The sequence below is a fragment of the Scleropages formosus genome, chromosome 14 (genome assembly GCF_900964775.1).
Source record: "Scleropages formosus chromosome 14, fSclFor1.1, whole genome shotgun sequence".
NCBI classification, from domain to species: domain Eukaryota; kingdom Metazoa; phylum Chordata; class Actinopteri; order Osteoglossiformes; family Osteoglossidae; genus Scleropages; species Scleropages formosus.
The window spans coordinates 17,195,651-17,216,965 of NC_041819.1; the positions used below are offsets into that span (position 1 = coordinate 17,195,651).

Consider the following 21,315-nt stretch of genomic DNA (forward strand, 5'->3'; position numbering starts at 1 on the left):
TGTTAAGGCACAGCTGCTTGCAAGGTAATCTTAGTCAGCTGCTGTTTACCAGCTATAATTACAAATGTCTTTTCCGCTCTAATTTCTACGGTGGGATTTTTCAATTTTGTCCTCAGTCACAAAACTCCAGACTGTTGCATAGTGAGTTTGAGGAGGTTCACGTTGACAAGGATGCAATTTAATTCTGGTCAAAGCTGCGTTATCGTTTACAAGCCGACCTTGTTCCTTTTAAAATTAAAACTTCATGAGCAAGTTCATCCCGTAAAGCCTGTGTGTTGTTCCATTCCAGGTAGGTTCAACAGTCATGAACAGCGAGAACAAGTCTTTGCAAGTTATTGAAAATTACTCCTTAAATCAATGACAGACGTTAAAAATTCCTGATTCTAAAACACTGTCATTGTTTACTTTACATTATCACTACGTTTCCCAGCCAGTCGCTTCCCTGCTGGGATGTACCGTATATTCTTTACCGTAAACATCGAACAGGCAGTAAAAGATAGCTAGCCGAATCATTTTTTTGTTCATTTCTCAAATAGCTTTGGCTGTGCACACACACAATATTGTGACCCAGATCAATGAGTCGAGAAATTCTGACGTTGAAATTTCAGAATATTTCTGGCAACTGGCTATCAGACCCCCAAGAGTTCATTAATTATCACCATGGAAGGCAACATGATTCAGTTCCACTTCAGCCTGGGGTTCAATTTCATCACTGGGAAGTTTTTTTAGCTACTTTAATATTTTTATTTCTCTGCTCAAGGTTCTTACCTAAAATCCATTTAAAAAAAAATAAATAAATAAATAAATAAAATGTAAATATATGCTTTTTTTTTTTTTTTTAGAACCTGACAGCCATTTCACCCAGACAATTATCAAGTCTAAATGCTAGCTTTGATGGAAAATTACAGAATTACCTTGTCATTTGTTGCATCAAGAAGACTGTATTTTGAAGGTGGTTTATAGCTGTTCACTGGTCTAATGAGTCAATCTGGTCTAAACATGCAACAACACAGCCTTTTTCCCCACCAACTGGCGCGCTTGCCTGTTAAGGCCAAAACCACGGCAGATGATGAAATTACTCCACACCCTCGCCGTGCCATTTCATTCACCCTAAACCCGTATTTGCAATTTCCATCTAGAGTACATTAAATATAATGAACATTAAGGGGGAATGCTGGGCTTCCCTAAATTGATTTGACAGGCTGCCAGGAGATTCCGTGGCCTGTTCTAAATCAACGCATCCAACAGGAGTGCCAGTTAAAGGTAAAAGGTCCATGGGAAAATGAAACTGAAATAACCACAGCACACATTTTCTCACCCCCACTTCACTTAAAGGGCTGGCCAGTAATAAGTAAACTTATCAAATAAATATTAACATTAACATTATATTTCTAAAAAATGATGTGCATTTCCAAAAGCAGTACAAACAGCCTGGATTTGCCCCACAATAAGGAACCGAAATATTATTGTTTATGTGAGACTTCATTTAGTGAAAAAAGAAAAAAGCCACCATTACTTAACCATTAACTGTGACTGGTTTAAAATAGCCTATGGTGTAAATGAGTGAAAACATGAGATACTGGTTTATCATGATATTTCTGTGGATCGAAGCTCTCATCAGAAGGCATTTTCCTTGTGTCCGTGAATGCTAATGGGCAGACATGGGCAGTTTTTTACCGTAAGGGTGTGTTTGTCTCACTCAACAAGTTATCTGAAGGGGTAAAATTCAAGTACAATACAAGGCACAAAAACCCAGACCCCCCCCCCCCCCAACATCAGTACAGTACAGATACAGTAACTACAGTGAAAGTTTGCTAGGGAACACCATGGTGAAAGGGGTTCGAACCTTTTCACTGGGACAACAGCAGCACAAGGGTCAATGTAACCACTCTGTATCCATTTCATACAAACTGGACCCAAAACATTTTTCTAGGGTGGGGGGATGTTTGGTTATGTGCAGTACGGGAACTACACGTTATGGATCCAGTACATTAAAGAGCTTGTGTATTATGGAACTATACATTACAGAACAAGTAAATTATGGAAATGTTACATGATGGAACCTGTACATTACAGAGCTTGTGTATTATACAACGGTACATTAAAAAAGCCACATTATGGAATCTTTACATTACACACACACGCTGACTGAGGCCACTTGTCCCGAGGGGGGTCGTGGCGAACCGGAGTCTAACCCAGCAACGCGGGGCATAAGGCTGGAGGGGGGGGGGGCGACACACCCTGGATGGGATGCCAGTCCGTCGCAGGCCACCCCAAGCAGGACTCGAACCCCAGGCGGGACCCAGCCAATCCAGCTGAGCCACCACACCCCCCATCTTTACATTACAAAACCTGAAAATTATGGAAACTATACATGACAGATCCTGTATAATATGGAATCGGACATTGTGGAAACTACATTCCACAGAATTGGAGATGACTGAAACTACATTATAGAACCCGCGCATTATGGAACCTGTACAATATGGAAAATACATTATGCAATCTGTATTGTGGAAACTCTATTTGACGGAAGCTGTATATAAAACACACATTATGGAACCTGCAATGGAATCTATATATATTATAGAACCTATCTATGTCTTATGGAATGTGTACAGTATGGAAACCAGGGAACCTGTATGCTACGTATGGAATCTGTACACTAGAGAAGGTCAATACTACAGAACTGTGCTTTTATGAAAACTGATCATCTGACAAGTGCCCATGATGATGGACACAGTGTACAGTACAGAGAAGAAAGTAGCGACATTCTGCCGAGTGCGGACACTCTTCTTCTTCTTGTGCTCTCGTCCAACCCGGAAAACTTGATCTTCGGTGAGAAGGAATGTCAGGGATCCGAAAGTGATTGAGAGCAGTCAGTCAGCGCAATAATCCGGACCGCGGCGCGTCGCGTCGCCTTAGCCTGACCAACAGGACACACACAGCGCGTGTCACACACACCAACCACTGTCACCACCACACACACCTAATTTGTTCTCCATCAATGTTGAAAAAAGTGCAGCACGATCTGTCAGTCAGGTCAGCCACGGTTACGCGACGGTTTTTACTACTGCCGGCGATCTTCGCGTCGCTGTTCTTTTTTAACAGATGGAAAATGCTGATCAACGTGCACAAAAAAAAAAAAAAAAATATGCACCAAGAAGAGAAGAATCGCCTACCGTACCTGCCAACGAGTGACTTTTTTTTGCGTGAGGGCTGCGAGGGATTTCTTCGCGACGCGCTGCTGCCCACATGAACCCGCGTCTGGAGCCCGACTGGTCCCGGTCCGAGAGCGATCGATGGAAGCCGCGATCCGGCCGAAGAGAAGCGAGAGGGGGGGAAAAGCGCGGCGCGTCCTCGCCACCTCCTCGTTCTGCGAGAAAACAGTGTGAGGCGAGCGCGAGCGGAGGCTAGCGCGAGGAGGGAGCGCGAGGAGGGAGCGCGAGAGCAGCGCGGGGCTTCTGCGGGATTCTCCTTCGCCGCTCCGCGCCGCCCTTCGCCGCTGAGCCTCCGTAAACAGGACTGGAGGAGGAAAGTAGGTCAGTCCGCAGCTCGATACTTCCAGCACCACATCATCATCATCATCATCATCATCATAACCACCAGCACCGCCACCGTCATCTTTACTGTCATCGTCGCGCTGCCGCGAGCGCTCGCGACGCGCAGCGTGTCATCGCCGTAAAACGAGGCGCGCTCCGTTTAAACCTCCAAATTGTGTTATTGTCGCGTTATGCGCGCGCGTTTCTCTCGCTCTCTCCCACTCTCTCTCTCTCTCTCTCTCTCTCTCTGTGTTCGTAGCCTCGAACATACGGGTTCAGAGCGGCTGCCAGAAGTCCGCCTCCCAGATAAAAGTTGGTAATGGAGCGCACGCACTTCCCATCATGTACACCGAGGAAGCGAAAAGGACCCGCACTGTACTGCACACACTGTCAATAAATATTCAGATCGGGGTTTATCTCTGACTGCGATCAAAGGCTCAACAGGTTTGCTGTCGCGCGCAACACACAGCCCGGGCTCGAGGAGGAACATCAGACGACGCGCCCGCCGAGGCCAAGTAATAATTCTAATAACTCTGTTTTATTCTACCGTCACACCGAGAAGAAGGCATGGAAAGTATTTACTGAATGATTGTCCTAATTGCACTCAGCCGATTAACCCGGAACGTTTACTTTTAAGTAGTATAATTTGAGGACAAAAAATGCGTGTCTGTAATATTATATCAGAATTATGTAAAATTATTGAAAAAAATTAAAATAGTATTCCTTGCCATTGAACTCTGCTCATGTCATTGAGTCGGTGTGCGAGATGCTAAGCACGCAGGGTTTGCATTCTTGCAGCAAACACACCCATGATCTCTGACATCTGATGAATTACTGATTGATGTTAGGTCCGGGCACTAAGCCACTTACAGTAATTTATCCTTTATGCCTTTACATTTATCTGACACTTTTCTCCAATGCAACTTACAATTATTTATTCATTTATATAGCTGGGCAATTTTAGGGTAAGTACCTTACTCAAGGCTATATAGCTGAGAGTGGGAATCAAACCTGTAACCTCTGGGTGTGCAGGCAGCAGCTCTAACACCCCTGCACTACCAGCTGTCCCTGTACAGCAAGACATTACCACTGTATCAGTTCAGGGTAAGTATCTTCACCGAAGGTCCTACAGAAGTGCGGGGATCAAATGCACAGCTTTCAGATCATGAGGCTCGATCTCTAACCAGCGTGCCACTCGCTCCTTTCATACTATGCATTAGGGTACAATATTGATATAAGCAGGTTGTGAGATAAACAAGTCATTTGCACCTTTAAAAGTCATTTAAATATCAACAAACGTTTACAACCTTTATGAGTAAGCATTGGGGGCAATTAAAGAGTACGGATTACACATTTCTGAACCACTTGTCCCATTCAGGGTCGCAGGGAGCCAGAGCCTAACCTGGCAACGCAGGGCTGGAGGGGGAGGGGACACACCCAGGACGGGACGCCAGTCTGTCACAAGGCACCCCAAGCGGGACTCGAACCCCAGACCTACTAGGGAGCAAGACCCGGTCCAACCCACTGCACCACCACGCCCCCGGTACAGAGCAAGCTGAAGCAAATGAGAAATATTTCACACAGGAAGCAAACTGCTCAGTGATTTTTGTTAAGGGCTTTAGCTAAATTTGAGATGGTCAGAAACTTTCTCTGAATACATAGAGTATGAGGAAACAAATGATAGGCAGCCAACTGATATGTTCGGTTTCAATCCGAGACCAAACATTTCTGGAGTAGCAATATAGTATGTGAACTTATTTTTCTCTGTAACTATTCACATTTACCATAAACAGCACTAAACAGCAACATTCCTGGAGCAGTCAGTTAACTTGCATTTAATTTTAATCGTTCAGTTACTATGTTACGCTATGTTGTACACATACCGGGTAGAAGTTCTGCACTATAAAAACATTGTCAGATACATGATATATGGAGTATGAAAGCCAATTTATATTTGTGCTATCATTACTTAACTATCTAAAGGAGGTTAATTAATTAAGGTAATGTTTAGAGTAAATACAGCCTGGTTTTGATACTGCTCACATTATACATCTGACTAAAAGAGGTGAAACTAGAATCAAAAGGAGTCTCCAGAAATCCTGTGCTGTAAAAAACAACTGCCTGCTGCTGCTAATTGCTGTTGTTATCCTAAGATATACTGTATTTTTGCTGTGTACACATGTAACAGTTATTCCACCCATATAAACCATCCTCTGCAGGTTCTCTGTTCTTCATACCTTCATTATTATTAATAACTGATGGACCTTTACCTTAAGAAGAAATAATGTCTAAAAACAATGACTACTGATTAACTAAAAAGGTGTACGTTCCACCACATAACCATAAAGAAATTCCGCACAGTCACCAACTACGGGGTAATTATTTCATAATGCATGTACTGTTTTTGCTGTAGACTTCCATGGTCTTTTACATTCACAATAAACTTAAATTGATGACTCATCCATGATAATCCATGTGTTCCGAGACATAAACTTGCGTGAAATTGTTTGCAAGAGCACTCAGTACTGCATTCATCATCTCAATAATCTCTGATCAGATAGAAACAGAGATAAAATGAAATAAATCACTGCACCCGCAGAAAATAAAATATAAGCCCAGGGAGTCCAGAGCAGAAACGAGTGCTGGAAAACACATAAAAATACAAGCAGAGGTTGTAATGGGGGAAAAAAAAAGAAAGTGAACACATTTTAAGCAGTAATTTGTAATTCATTGCAATAGTATGCTAACGGGTGGTATTATATGATATTCACTCACATTAATTGCATACACATGAAGACATGAAGATTAGAAGGAACTGGATTATCACAAGCAATTGTAGTACAGTATACAGATCGCTTTGTGTCCATAGGCTCATCGTCTTGAAATCGTATCAGAAAGCACTGCAAGTCAAAAATAAAAGCATGTAAATTCGCGCTCACTTGTTGCTATGAAACAGAATCTATTCCTGGTGCCTTTTACCTCCCACTAAAGATGCAAAAAAAAAAACAAAGACATTTACAGTCCCTTGAATCAGCACTTGGTCATGATGAATATATGCAGTTTTGCGGTAAAAGAAAGGTGCACTCATTCTGGGAGGCTGTCGCAACGCGTCCCATCGAAGGAAGGAAGTCATTCAGATGGATGGAAGGCGGAGGCCGCATGAGTCCAGCTCAACTTACTGTACAGTGTGCAGTAAGGGCTTATTACTGTTTGCCAGAGACCATTGAACTTGAAAGGGTGACATGCTTTTGAACCCCTTCCAACTTGCCGGTTAATTCATAACTAATTACTGCCCTCGATTTCCCGCAGCACTGGGAAAAAAAATTAAAAAAATACTGTCAAAGTCCCTCCCCAAGTCCATAGTGTGGAGCGATCAGTAATGGAAGCAAAGTCATGCTTAAACGGCAAGTTGTACTCACTCTATTAAAGGATAAAGAAATCTCTTAATTCATTTACTCTGCCCTATCAACGTAGTTTAAGAGAGAAAGTGAAATCTGGAATGGGAAGTTGAGAAGCTGTAAAATGTCGACTCATGGGACAGTAAATGCAAGGCCGGTCGGTGGCTGACGGCGTCACTTACATTTACACTTATTTCTGCTCACTTAGCAGATTCTCTTATCCAAAGCAACATACCCGGAAGTTGGCCGGACGCAGAAGAGGTCCAAAATCAAAATCTCTGAGGTTCTCGGTTCTGGCCCCAGTGTGCTGGAACGATCTCCCTCTCTCGCATTTGAGATGGCTTTCAAAACATCTCTTTTGGACACACTAATCTCATGATCTCCTGTTTGCTCCATAAACTTGCACTACGGTATCTTTCGAAAATAACACACACACACACATTTTCTGAACCGCTTGTCCCACAGGGGGTCACGGGGAACCGGAGCCTACCCGGTAACACAGGGCGTAAGGCCGGAGGGGGAGGGGACACACCCAGGACGGGACGCCAGTCCGTCGCAAGGCACCCCAAGCAGGACTCGAACCCCAGACCCACCGGACAGCAGGACCATGGGCCAACCCACTGCGCCACCGCACCCCCTCTCTTTCGAAAATAACTTCCTCTATAAATTCTGTATAGGACTAATGCCGCTTTAATGCTAAATGAATAAATGTACATATAACTGAGAAAAGAAAAATCAATTTTACAACATGCAAAGAGCTTTATGTACTAAAATACGATTAACAAAGAATAGTTTTTGCTGGTGCACATTACATGGGTAGCTGCCTGTAGAACTGAGTATGACAGGGAATGTGAAGACTATGTGCACAGATGGTGGGGCGCAAATTCATGTGTATGTGGAGCTCTTATGAGATCAGGGAAAATGTGGGTCCGAAGGACCCTTCTTGAACGTTTAAAGGGATTCAGCAGTTCCGAGGGACCGAGGGAGCTCATTCCACCACGACGGAGCCAAATCGGGACTTTGGATTCTGCGAGAGGGACCGCCAGGCAACCAGAGGTGGAGGAGCGCAGAGTGCGGAGATCAGGGTACTTGTGTTAAAAAAACAGGCATAAACAGAAGTCATTTCGTGGTTACTGGAACGGAACCAAAACCTTAAGCGGTCTTTGGGGTTTCTTAATAGTTTCTTCAGCGACATGACGGCGGATTCAGGTTGATAGCGAGTGGACAAAAAAATGGAGAGAAGCCACCATCCCTGACTAACTTTGAAGCGTCTTGTTTAGGAGCAAGGCGCTCCCGTCGCATTCAAGATTATGCAGTAAGGAGGTCACCGTTGCCGAGGCGCGATTACCGAGCACAAACTAAATCCACAACATCAAAACACCGCAAAAAAAAAAAAAAAACGAACTTGTACGGTATATGTTTTGATCAGTTGAGAAAATGAAAGTGAGGCAGATCAGAGGGTTTGCACCATGAGAGGGAGATGCCGCATTCCCACATTCATTAGCTATCCGGAGTGTGTTGGCAGTGTGTTTCGCTCTCATTAGAGGGCGGACAAGGGCTCGGTTATTCAGTGTGGGCCTGGGGGAAAACTTACACAGCCATAACATACCCCGTCACCCCCCCCCGATCAATTGCCACCCCAACTTTTTCTCCCTTTGTCGGTGCAAGAAATTGCAAGTGGAAATTGGAAATTGCAAGTGCCACGGAAACATACTGAATTATGAATAACTGCTTGTTCAGTGATTTGGAGTAAATTGCACTGGAAATCAGTTTTAATAACCTATTACCTACTGTTCATTCGATTACCGAGTTCCATTATACAGTGCTGCTTGAAAGTATGTGAACCCCTTGTATCCCCTACTTTTACTACAAAATAGATACGTAATGAGAGGCAGTGCTTCTAACCTGACACAACAGGTGTGTAATGACCAATTCCATATATTGCTTTAGAGGAAATCGTGTGTGGTAGAAACACGGAAGTGCTGCAGGTGCAAAAATAAGCAAAGTCCAAGCTCCATTAGTGAAACCAAGTTAGTAAGTAGATTTATTTTATAAGTTAATTTTGAGATTTAGACATACATTTTATGTTTACTTTAAGAATTTTATTCAAGAATACAGACCATCTCTATAGGGCTCACATGCTTTCGAGCAGCTCTGTACGGTAGATGTTTATGAATCTAAGTTTCAGAGGCAGTTGCGGACAGAGGGCAGCACGGTGGTTAGAGCCGTCATCCTCCACTTAGAGGACCCGGGTTTGAATCGCCATTCCTCAAGGTAATTACTCTGAACACCTCCAATGAAAGTGCACACACACACACACACAATCATCCGAAACCGCTTGTTCCATACGGGGTTGCGGGGAGCTGGAGCCTAACCCGGCAACACGGGGCGTAAGACTGGAGGGGGAGGGGACACACCCAGGACAGGATGCCAGTCCATCACAGGGCACCCCGAGCGGGACTCGAACCCCAGACCTGCCAGCGAGCAGGACCCGGCCAAGCCCGCTGCGGCGCTGCGGCACCACGCCCCCGTTCCAATAAAAGTACCCAGGTGTATAAATGGTTAAACAATAGTAAACACTTTAGTATGCAGCCCAGTGTTTTATACTGTCTTGGGGAAAGATGTCAACTCATTAATGGTTATATTATGGTTATATGTGTATTGTAAGATATAAAAATGTGAGCTTTTTATATTCACTTCATCCTGTCCATCAGAAATGTTTTCAAAACTGCTCAGAAAGTGCACCAAGTTTCAGCATTTCAGCGTTATATTGATCCTTTTATAACCATGTGGGTTGGTTCTATCTATGGCAGGCAGCATGCTCCAAACAGCTGTTTTTAGAACAAAACCAACACAGTTCAAGTTCCCCAGCATTTCTTGAGCTTCCGAATATACTGCACCCTTTGACATTATATTTTTACCACTAACAGTATATTTTCAACAAGTATATTTTTAACCAGTATTTTGACTGTATTTTTAACATTTGAACATCATGTTGGGAAAAGCAGCTTGGAGCAAGCTAATATGCAACAATTATGATCACTGTCATATTCAAACACAAAACTACTGGTGATATAAAAGTGATTTGACAGGGAAAAGGCAACTTTGTGACATCTAAAAATTTTTGTATTAATATGTGGACAGAAATATATGCTATTGCTGTTCAATGTTGTGTTGTCTATGTTGGACTGATATTCTGTTATATGAAAAATGGAACAGAATCTTAACACACAACTTCTATTCTATCTGAATGTCTACATCCAGATGTCCGTTAATGTTGTAGATTTTATTCCTGAATAATTGAACAACTATTAGCAAAAAGAAAGGGGGGCTTTGATTTATATTGCATTACAAGCTATGCTTTAGACGACCGTTCCTAATTCGCAAAGTTAAATTATTCACTAGGTCGGTATGTTATAGATGTGCTATGCTCATAAAACGGCCCAGGGTTTCCGTTAGCATTGTCATAAATCTATGAAACGAAATCAGACGGAATCAAAATCAGTCGCTTGTACAGTCTGCCAGTCTGCACTGTGTTTCTGTGGCAACGCCCTGATGGGGGGGGGGGGGGGGGGAACGTACAAATGCTGAGCCTATGTTTTGTCCCCTTTTGTTATTTTCTGCTCGGAATTCAGCAATTTTCAAGAGCAACACAAATGAAAGCACTTCAGCATACAAAACAATCCAAATACTTGCACAGTGAATTTTCTTCCTTTTTTACAGCAGCTACCGGTGAGGACAGTCACGCTAATGCCATGCGAGCAAATCCGACAAATGCAGCTCACAGATGTTATTAAAGCGTTAGGAGGAGAGCTTCGGATATGCAGCATACAGGAGGAAATGTAAAAGTGGGGTCGGATCCCACATCCAAAGCGGGGCTGGATCCCAAGGGTCGCAAATCCCGCGTGGGGTCGCATCCCCACAGGTCACAAGTCCAAAGAACAGGGGCCGCGGTCTGACAGCCTTGATCGCGTACAGGTAAGGCTCCCGTGTGCCGGCAGACTGTGTGGATTATCAAGCCTCTTACGCAAACCATATTGACTTAATTGTCAGACAACATGTGTGAACGCTGCCAGCTGCCCTCCGCAAAAAAAAAAAGGACGGCTAAAAATAATCCCTTCTTTTTTTCTCAGAAGAGATCCTCTATCAGTTTTTTTCTCCAGATCAAATGAATCGGCACCACCGAATCAGTCATTTCTCTTTCCGCCAATCAGTTATGCTTGAAGCCACCGGGTTGCCGCAAATAACGTGACGCAGCTCGCCGTCTTAGACCGGGACTTCTCCACTTACAGGGAGAATTTTCTTGCAGTTGTTTGATGTCTCCAGCGGATGAGGGACGAATTTAATAATTCAGATGAGAGGCCACTTTTCCGGAACCCGAGATCGGGCAGAACTGGGCCAGGCCGCTTTCCTCTCTGCCCGTGACCGGGGGAGGCGTCTTTCATCTGAGCGGACTACCGTACTTCCTTAATGAGAATAGCACTCTTTTTATTTAGCCCTCTGAGTAATCTATCGTGGGGGAGGTGCGGTGGCGTGGCGGGTTTGGCCAGGTCCTGCTCTCTGGCAGGTCTGGGGTTCGAGTTCTACTCGGGGTGCCTTGCGATGGACTTGCACCCCGTCCTGGGTGTGTCCCCTCCCCCTCCGGCCTTGCGCCCCGTGTTGCCGGGGTCCGCTCTGGTTCGCCACGACCCTGCTTGGGACAAGCGGCTTCAGACAATGTGTGTGTGTGAGTAATCTATCATAATTTTTAATCTTTAAAAATTCCAGACTTTTTTTGAAATGAGTCAGTTAACGACCTCTTGTAGCGCCTTTTCATTTAGTGAACTATTAACGGAGAATACATCTGGAGCGCTAACTGAGGCGTTGCTGTATGTTTTAATGCTTACAGTTACAGTTGTCTTTCACGGTCTGTCGAATCTTATATGAACACATTGCTACAGTCTGCACCCTCACATTTCCCATAGTCTTTAATATACTGTCAATATTAGTATTGCTCAGTTCCATGCGTGAATGTTTTGAAATTGCACTTCATAATTTCATTTTTTGTGCCATAATTTCGTATTTATGCCACTCACAGTATCCATCCATCCATCCATCCATCCATGACCATTAGTGCTCTGCACTGCCACTTCATACAGTAGCAGGATGAATGTCCTCATTTGCAGTGTAGTAAAAAGGTGTTTTTACTCAAGAACCACATTTGCTCACAAATGAATATGTGAGACCCTATAATTAAAGTGACCCATTTTTTAGCGAAACATTCTTCTCGGTAATTACAAGGAAAATACTCACAAATGATAGCTCAGTTAAGTATTACGGTCACGTGAAGCAGCTGGAATCGCTGTGATTTTGCCTTTCTGGACGCAAATATTGACAAACAGAGTATGATATTCATGATGCTCATTTGGTTTTATACCATCTGGCCTTTTCCATTATTGCTCCAGACTGATGAAAAGATCATAAAATCAACATAGTTATGCTGAGAATTATGTCTTAATCTGAATTGTGTGTAGGTTTTATTTCTATGAAATAATTACATGTACAGGATATATGCAATGTAAACTTCCCAGTATCATTCATCACAGTAGCACTGAAAACATGAATTCTACTGTCATAACCAGAAGTATGAGAGAAAAAAAAATGTTAAATAATTACATTTGCTACATCTCTACATGAGTTTTTTGTTCATTCCAACCACGTTTTGGTGCCACTTATTAAAGAGAAGCCATTACCAAATGAATTGCAATAAAATAATTTACATTTTCATTTGTTATCCTGTCAACAGATAGTAATAACACATATTAAAACCCTAAGAGCAGAATTGTGCTATTTTCTTTGTAAATTGCATTTATTTTTCATGCTTGGTAGCAGTAACATTTTTTCCCCCCCGCAACTTAAACACGGAAAAAGAGCTTTTTAAAATCTGAAGCTTATTGTTGCGTCTCCCTCCCCACCTTGAGTACCCAAGCAGGGGCAAGGATTTAACATGTTATGGAATTTTAAAAGAAGGGCCCAGCGAATCATGGATTGTTTAGGAGAAAACTGCAGGACGGCGGCATTTAGCCGATGTAATTGTCTCCGTGCCAGTGGCTGACGGGGCTTTGGCGTATTTTATGATTCATAAAGAACTCCCACTTTTGGTTTCTGCATTATTCAGCATCCGCCCACGCAGAGATTAGCTCCTTTCGCTTATGTAGGTCAGACGATTGGATAATGGGATGACACCCATATTCAAAATGCGGTCTCTCGGAGCACTAAGGCAGGAGCGCCACAGACGCAGCGCTTGCCGGGCTCAGTCCCCGCCGCAGGTCCCGGGGAAGGGGGTACCTTCCTGCGACGCTGCACACGGGATGACGCGCAACCCGCCGGCACTTTGACGTAATATTTTTTCTTGCTGCTGCTGCTATGTCAGCACAGGGCCTGGCGATGTCACTGCGGAGCGTCCATCCCCCCGTCCATGTATCTGCACACACGCATGGATGCGGAGCCCCGTCATCCAGTTGCTATGCAGCTCTGCCACCCCGCCTTTCCCTCGGTATCCATCGCCGTGCGTTCGGCAACCCTTTGTCCCTCGTGTGAGGCTTCACGCTCGGCGCGTGGTTACGCAACTCCTCCACGGGAGCGCATCCGATCCCGCCCTGACCGGATGGTCCGAGACACCTCGCGGGCATCTCGGAGACGGGCTTCCTCTGCTGGGCCGCCAACCGGGAACGCGTACGTGTCCGTGCGCGCGCAACCAGACGGGCGTCACAAATTACGCTGGCGACACAAACTCCCCTGAACTTGCTCGTCTCATACAGACCTGAAAGCAATCGCCTCCAGGTGGAAGCAGGGTAAAACATGGCACAACAAATGAAACCACGCTGAAGAGCCTGTGTTCAAACAAGCTGAAATCTGCGGAGCAGCTCTGTACCCTGCAGTAAAATATATCATTATTATGACTGTATGCTGCGTACATCTCTTCATATGAAAGCCACACAATAGCAGTAGTAATAAATGATGCAAATGAGTGTTTCCTCCTCTTAAAGTGCCCGAAGCTGTAACGCAAAGGTTATACAAAGTATTTGCCAAGTCACTAAGCATCCGCTATGGACAGTGTTTCATCCAGTCAAATTACAAGAGACATGACAGTGTTAATTTACATATTCTGATATTACTTACCTTGCCCATTTGAATAATGAGGAGGGACAAGTCAGCAGCTGAAATCCTAAATGCTGCTGCTTAGGAGATGCATTCATCAGAATCATCTTTCCAGTGGTAACACTTCCCCATTTCCTCCTCATCTAATGACTTTCTTGTGCCGGGGCCAACGAAGATGTCTGGACGGCAATTTTGCCGCCTTAATCGGCCGGGTACCCGGTGGTCCCGCTGAAAATCATTCGTAGTTAATAAATCTGGCCAGGACTTGAGTAAATATTTGCCGTCAAAGTACAGAGCGGTACACGCATCGGGCGTACCGCGCATCCGCGAGTAAGCGGATCATTTTGGGCAATCGTGTCGGTGTTGGGTGCTAGACAATGGAATCCGCCCACAGGCAGCGCTTTTCATTAAAAAGGTGCTGAGCACAGTATGTATGCATTTCCCCCATACCACATACTACAAAGTGCTTCCTTCAGTTCACTCAAGTCAAGAGCACGCCGAGGCTGCGGGTTCTCAGCAGCTATTAATGGCGAGGCGAGCCGATAAGTCAGTGGCGTATAGAAAGGTTAATTTACTTTTAATGGATAAAAAACTGTATACATCTCCCAGGAGACCCGACGCCGGTATGCTGCGGTGCAAGCATGGTACTGTTCCGGCCTACCGCTCTACGCGGCGTATAAAATGCGCCCTTTCGCATATCCGTTGTCCTGATAGAAATGTGTGATAAATTCACTCAAATCCCTCTTTCCAGCGGCGGTTCTAAAAAAAGGAGAACAATGAGACGGAGGAAAGCGTCCGTGGCTTTCGTGCAGGGACTCGACAAAGACTCCGACATAAGACGAGCTGTGCAATATTGGAGAACGCCATAAAAAAAAAAGTTCTCGGCGCAGTCACTTATCTCCGCTAACGTTAAATGAATCGAACTCGATTGATGGCGTGCGGAATAAATTAATTATGCAAATTGCTCTTTAATGAATGGCGCCTTCAGCCGACAGCTGAGAAATGAACCGCGGTAACTTTGCAGCGCTCCGCAAAGTTTCATTTTGATAAATGATCAATTTCACTAAGTATCGGGGGCACCGGGTACATAAACACAAAGCAAATAAATGACTTAAACATTAAAAGAGCCTCGTCTTATCTTATTAGCAAAGCCTTAAGTAAGTCATTTTATTACCGAGCCATTGCCTGTGACTGATTTCCTTACTGAAGAGCCATAAATGAAACATGAGGAGCTCAGTAACGTGGGGGTAAAGACACACGCGGCCTTAACGATTTCAGCTAAACTCGTGCGGTCTTAATAACTAGTTTAAATAAACGCACAATATGAGCGATATACTTTCAGCAACGCGTCTGATGTAAACACGCTCGACTCGTAACGAACGCCGCGTATTCGCCGGGCTTCGGTGCGGTTCTGTAACGCAGTAAGGTTTCAAACCATGGTGCTGTACTCATCTGAAAGGCCTTTGTCTCAAGCACAGCCTTCTGCTGAATGAGAGCCAACAGTTATTAGTATAACTATTTAAATGAATCACCGACTCCCATTATATTTTAAACATCCCCCTTAGAGGGGCTCAGCTACCGTAATGAGAGCTCGGAGTATTTCGATGAAAACAGAAATTAAGTGCAATTATAAAGCAAGACAAAGCAACATCGTGTAATTACACGAGATGTAACCGCAGAGTCTCGGAAACGGAGACTCCGAATTAAACGGACGGATCCTGTGACCCTGCGACTACTTTTAGCCCATCTCGAGAGGGAGAGCGAGTGAGCGAGCGAGAAGAAGGCAGATGAGCGCGTCGGCTACAGTGTGTTACTAGGTCAGCGCCTTGTTATGTTTGCCTGAAATGACAAACTTGACCCGCAATAATCCAGCAAACTTTCAAACGGGACACACGCGTAGCGGGCCTGTCGTTTACAGCTCCGCCACCTGAACCCCTCTTTAAGGAGATATATTTAATGTTGCACGAAAGAAAACGAACGAATCTACATGGGAAAAACAATACAAGGTGTAAAGAAGCAAGTCTAAGACACTATGTGGTGTTATGAGCCCACACACCTTATTCACCGCAGTGACTTACACTGCTAGATACACTACCTCACATTGGGTCACTCATCCATACATCGGTGGAACACACTCTCTCTCTGTCACTCACACACTATGGGCGATCCTGAACAGCATGTCTTTGGACTGTGGGAGGAAACCAGAGCACCCGAAGGCAATCCACACAGACATCATAGGAGAGAACATGCAAACTCCACGCAGACTGAGCAGGGATTGAACCCACATCCTTTCACACCACCCAGATACTGTGAGACGACAGCGCTACTCACTGTGCCACCATGCCATCCTGGACGTTCGAAGTTGAAAGAGATTCAGCAGTTCTGAGTGACCGAGGGAGCTCATTCCACCACCCTGGGGTCCAAACCAAGAACCAGCACCTCTAAACTGGCTAAATTCTTTCAACTGGAAGAGTGGAAACGATGTGGCACTTCGAGGAATAGGGAACGCACAGCTACTGATGCATCAGCAGAGACCCGTCAGAACCGTGCCACGTGTTTCCTCGGGTGTTTCTTCGGAGTCGCACGTAAATGTTTACGCGCGGAATACTTTGCAGGGTCACCGTCGCACTTCCGTTCGAGATTAGCAGTTTAGAATTGGCAGCGACCTTAAGCGAAGAATGCAACTGCCGTCGAAATGCGGTATTTTTAAAAATTAATTTCCTCCGACAAATATGCACATTGGCATTACCCCAGTTTAGTAAATATAGACGGTCACGGGGGACACCTATCTAAACACAAGCACCTGTACAACCGTAACAGTTACAAGCAAATATCGCTCTCGACAGCAGCGGGAGCGCACAATGGCCTACAGCTAAAATAATAACCTGGACCACGTACAATATACTCCGCGGGGAATATTAATGACAACTCAGCTTTACATAACCCTTGCTTTAGAGAATTGCTCTCCTGCATAATGTCCATTCGCACAACATGAAGCGAGGCATACAGTTCTAAAGCTGCTCCATAAATACAAAAAATTATATTTTTCAGCCTGCTGTTTCAAAGGATTAACTTAGTAAGCGCTTGACTCACTATGCGAACAATCAGTACTGTCAATTTTATGCATCTGTGGAGTACTTAATAAGCACAACTGTTTATTTTAACAAAAGGAGAAGTCATTCTGCACCAGCAAATGTGTCCTTTTTTTTTTTTTTCAAGAGAAGGGAACCTTAACTGCACTTACGCCTCCCGTTGCAACTCGAAGAAATGATATAAATTATGTAAGTTTTGCGCTCTAACAAGTGTTTCCGCTTAAAAAAGGATGAGGGGCATGAAAGTACACATCAGTAAAATGAGGCCAAAAATCTGCGGCTCCAGTCTGAAAAGCAAACGCGTGGAAACTGCACAAAAAGGCCAGCCAAATCGCGATGTTGTCCACCAACACATATTGAAAAACAAAGACGCCGCTCGCTGGAATATGTCCCCTTCAATTGTATAAATGTCCTCACATCACGGTTCTTTTGAATTTTATTGGAAGCAATGTTTGCAGATGCTGTGAGGTTAAAGAAAAAAGCTTTTCTAAATGTTAAATAATGCTGCAGATGTGTAGGTTAAAAATGAAAATGTGTCTCTGCCAAATCTGTTCTTTGTCCCAGAGCTTATGTAAATAATCTTAGTTCTGTTTCACTTGCGCTGTCTGTCTATCCATGTGCAGCACATGTGTACGCACACACACACACACACACACACACACTAATGTGGAGTCATCGACCATTTGCTCTCCAGGACTTGGTGCTCAAAGACAGCATCTTGACGGCCTACATCGTCACCATTATCCTGAATGGTGTCTGAAGGGATATATGGGTCACAGTTCTAGGGCACCATGGGTGCACAAGCTGTAGAGCCAAACCACAGGAGAGGCTGTTCCACAAGTGATTCTCTTACTGAATTTCAGGCTACTGGAGGGTTATGGGTCCACATCAAAGCGTGGTTTTTTTCACTCTGGCCAGGAAGGATTTTCTTGGCTTTTCATCATTATTTTTTGTAATTTTATTTATTTAAAGAAAAATTCTTCTTCTTCTTATTATTATTATTATCATTATTATTATTATTATTATATGACCCAGTCTATAGTAACATAAACACAGTACAAGTTGGATTAAACTGGCAGATAGATAGATAGATAGATAGATAGATAGATAGATGTTGAACATATAATAATTCACTTTCTGTGGAAAACATCTGTTGGTTCCATGATGTTGCTCTCTTTTCCACGTGGCTATGGTCATTTTTAACATCTCCGCCTCTGCCCTGTCTTTAACGTACAGGCAGTAGACTCTATTTGCATTGACATACAAGGTACATTATGCACAGATAAGCTCTACTAGACTCTGTAGTTTCTGCCTTTCTTCAGGACATACAGATGCAAGGAGAAGGGTGGTATTAGGTAACTTCACATTTATTCATTCACCTAATACTTTTCTCCAAAGAAAAATCCCCATATTTACCTATTTGTATGTGATCATTTTTACTGGAGCAGTCCAGGTTAAGTAACTTCATCTGTGTTACTATAGAGGTAGATGGGATTCAAACCTGCAATCCCTTGCGTCCAGAGACTGCGGTTCTAAACACTATGCTGGCCCTTAAATTAATTAATGCTCTTGGAAAAGATGGATTCATGTAAATAAATAACCTTTTCAGAATATTTGTTATTTAAGTTACCCATCACCTTGAACCATGATAACCCAGATGCACAGCCTTCAACATATTCCATATTCCATAACTGGACATGTCAAGAAATGTGCAAATTCGGGAGTATGTCACTGGCTGCTCATCACTTCGCAGCACGGGTACGCTCATCCTTCCGTAGAGGCTCAACCACGAGAAAAACCGGACTGTATATGTCTACACGCACGCGCACACACATAGCCCTCTTACAGAAAGAGATCTCGGTAGCATCTAGGTCAATCACGCAAGGGATGGGCGCTTTCGAGTTGTGAAATGGACTTTTTTTTTTTTCAGGGCAGATTCCTCTGCAGCCCTGCCCCTCGCTCAGCCGTAACCCTTTTGTTTCCAGTCTCAAGCGTAAAACAACAGGATTACAAAGACAGGAGCAGACAGGACCGGGAAGAAAAGAGGTTAAGAAGACTATGCGTAATCGGAGGGCACCGGCGTCTGAAAGAAACTCGAGGATCAAGGGAAACTGGCTGAACTTTGGTGAAGCTGCCCAGATTTCTGCTTGTCAAGGTGAAGAGCAGAGAAGCACCCTACCTACTTTTATGGGATCTTCAGGTCATGCTAAAAAGTTGCGTAACATTTCGTAGCAAACGTTGTATGTCTGCGGAGTCCCCTGTGAAATCCACAAGCGCATCCATTTCTACGCAGTAACGGAAAAGGACATAAAAGGGAAAAGGAACTGAGGCTCAGTATCTTAGTGACTCTACAGAATAGCAACGGAACTCAGAGCTGAGGAACGGGGAACTGATGACATCAGCAGTGCCACGGAATGACGCTCCTACCGCCAGTTATATAACCGCGGAGGAACATTGCATCTGTCACAGTTAAAGGTTGCAGAGGTCGATATAAATACCAGGCATACTCTCAGCAGTCATGTGCAGCACAGCTCTAGTAGGCACATGAATCCATTGCCAAGCAACTGGAACGCCCCCCCCCCCATCTGGGCCTTCATGACTTTGAGCTCCCTTGTTTGACATCCATTGAGCTGCTGTAGGATGAGGCTGCCTCGCAGTCATCCCTCTTATATCGGTTATGATCAGTCACTTGGCTCACGCTTCTGTCCAAAGCAAGTCACAGCCTATTCACCCATTTACACAGCAGGGTAATTTTTACTGTATCGGTTCAGGGTGAGCACCCTGATCAGGAGTTCTGCAGCAGGAGTGGTATTCGAACAGGGAACCTTCAGCTGGAAATATAGAAGGTGACCTTGATAAGACCTTTAGCTCAAATAATTTCACATTTAACATTTATGATAATCCATTATGATTATGACTATATCAAGAATTCCGTTTTGCAAATTCCCCCCCCTTTTTTTTTTTTTAGTAATTTCTGTATTTCCAAAAGAGAAACATATCTAATGGTACAAACAACATACTAGTACCCCTGTAGCCCTCATTCATTTAGTTGAGGACAAGTCCAATTCAGGACAGTCCATTGTCATTCAGTTCAAAGGAAGGCGCAGCTTTTATTAGTTCTTCTTTCAACAGGAGGGGAAATAGTCCCATTACAAAGCCTATAAGAGTGTAAACAAAATACTACAGTTTACAATATGGCCAGTTTTACAAAGCCTTCCACTTTAACTAATAACAATAATTTCCCTTCTGTCCATTTGCTAACACAACCCAGTGCAACACAATTCAAGGTATCATCGATATGTGCCAGGACCACTGAGCGCTCAAGCCTGTCAATCAACAGGCTGTTTAAACCGGGGGTGTCGGAAGTGTCACAAGCGGCAGCCTCGGGACCTTCAAGATCTGTAAAATTAGTACATACTCCTCCTTCCATAAATACTGGAAATTCTATTGTTACATTATCATATCGTTATAGTTGGATACACAGCCTTAGGAACGTATTGCCCCTACACTACACAACACACACTGGCTGAAACCACTTGTCCCAAGGCGAACTGGAACCTAACTCAGCAACACAGGGTGCAAGGGGACACACCCAAGACGGGAGGCCAGCCCCTCGCAAGGCGCCCCAAGCGGGACTCGAACCTCAGACCCGCCAGAGGGCGGAACCCAGCCAAGCCCACTGCACCACCGCACCCCCCGACCCTAAATAAAACACAATAAAATAATAAAAAAAAGTATATTTAATTAATAGTAATTCTTTTCAATGTTAATTCGTACATAATGAATCCTGACTCATTGCGACCACCCATGTGGTTTTCGTTGTTCTGTGGGAAAAAACATGCAAGCTCCGCGCGCACTGAGTGGGACTTTGACCCCACCTACCTACCATAAATACTAGAAATTCTACTGTATCACATTATAATACAGTTATAGTTAGCTATCTTGGAAACCACCACCACACCTAAATAAAATAAAATAAAATAAAATTAATTCCAATGTTTAATCTTTCATTGTTAATATATACTCAGCCTACCATAAGTACTAGAAATTCTATTGACTCACATTAGCTATGAAATCTCAACAATACACCACACCTAAAAATAAAATACAATAAATAATCTTTATTCCACTTACTACGATTTT

The 21,315-nt window shown here is 43.9% G+C and overlaps 1 protein-coding gene across 7 annotated transcripts in view; it reads right to left on the reverse strand.

Annotated features, from left to right (window-relative positions):
- The window catches only part of npas2 (neuronal PAS domain protein 2), a 66,527-nt gene that overhangs the window by 35,006 nt on the left and 10,206 nt on the right, over positions 1–21,315 (reverse strand). For 5 of the 7 annotated variants that reach the window (XM_018746597.1, XM_018746600.1, XM_018746601.1 and 2 more), the window contains exon 1: positions 3,188–3,779. The exons of the other annotated variants lie outside the window; for them this stretch is intronic. The gene's annotated coding sequence lies outside the window, so the exon portion shown is untranslated. Of the gene's footprint in view, positions 1–3,187; positions 3,780–21,315 lie in introns of those variants that run through there. 7 annotated transcript variants of the gene reach the window in all.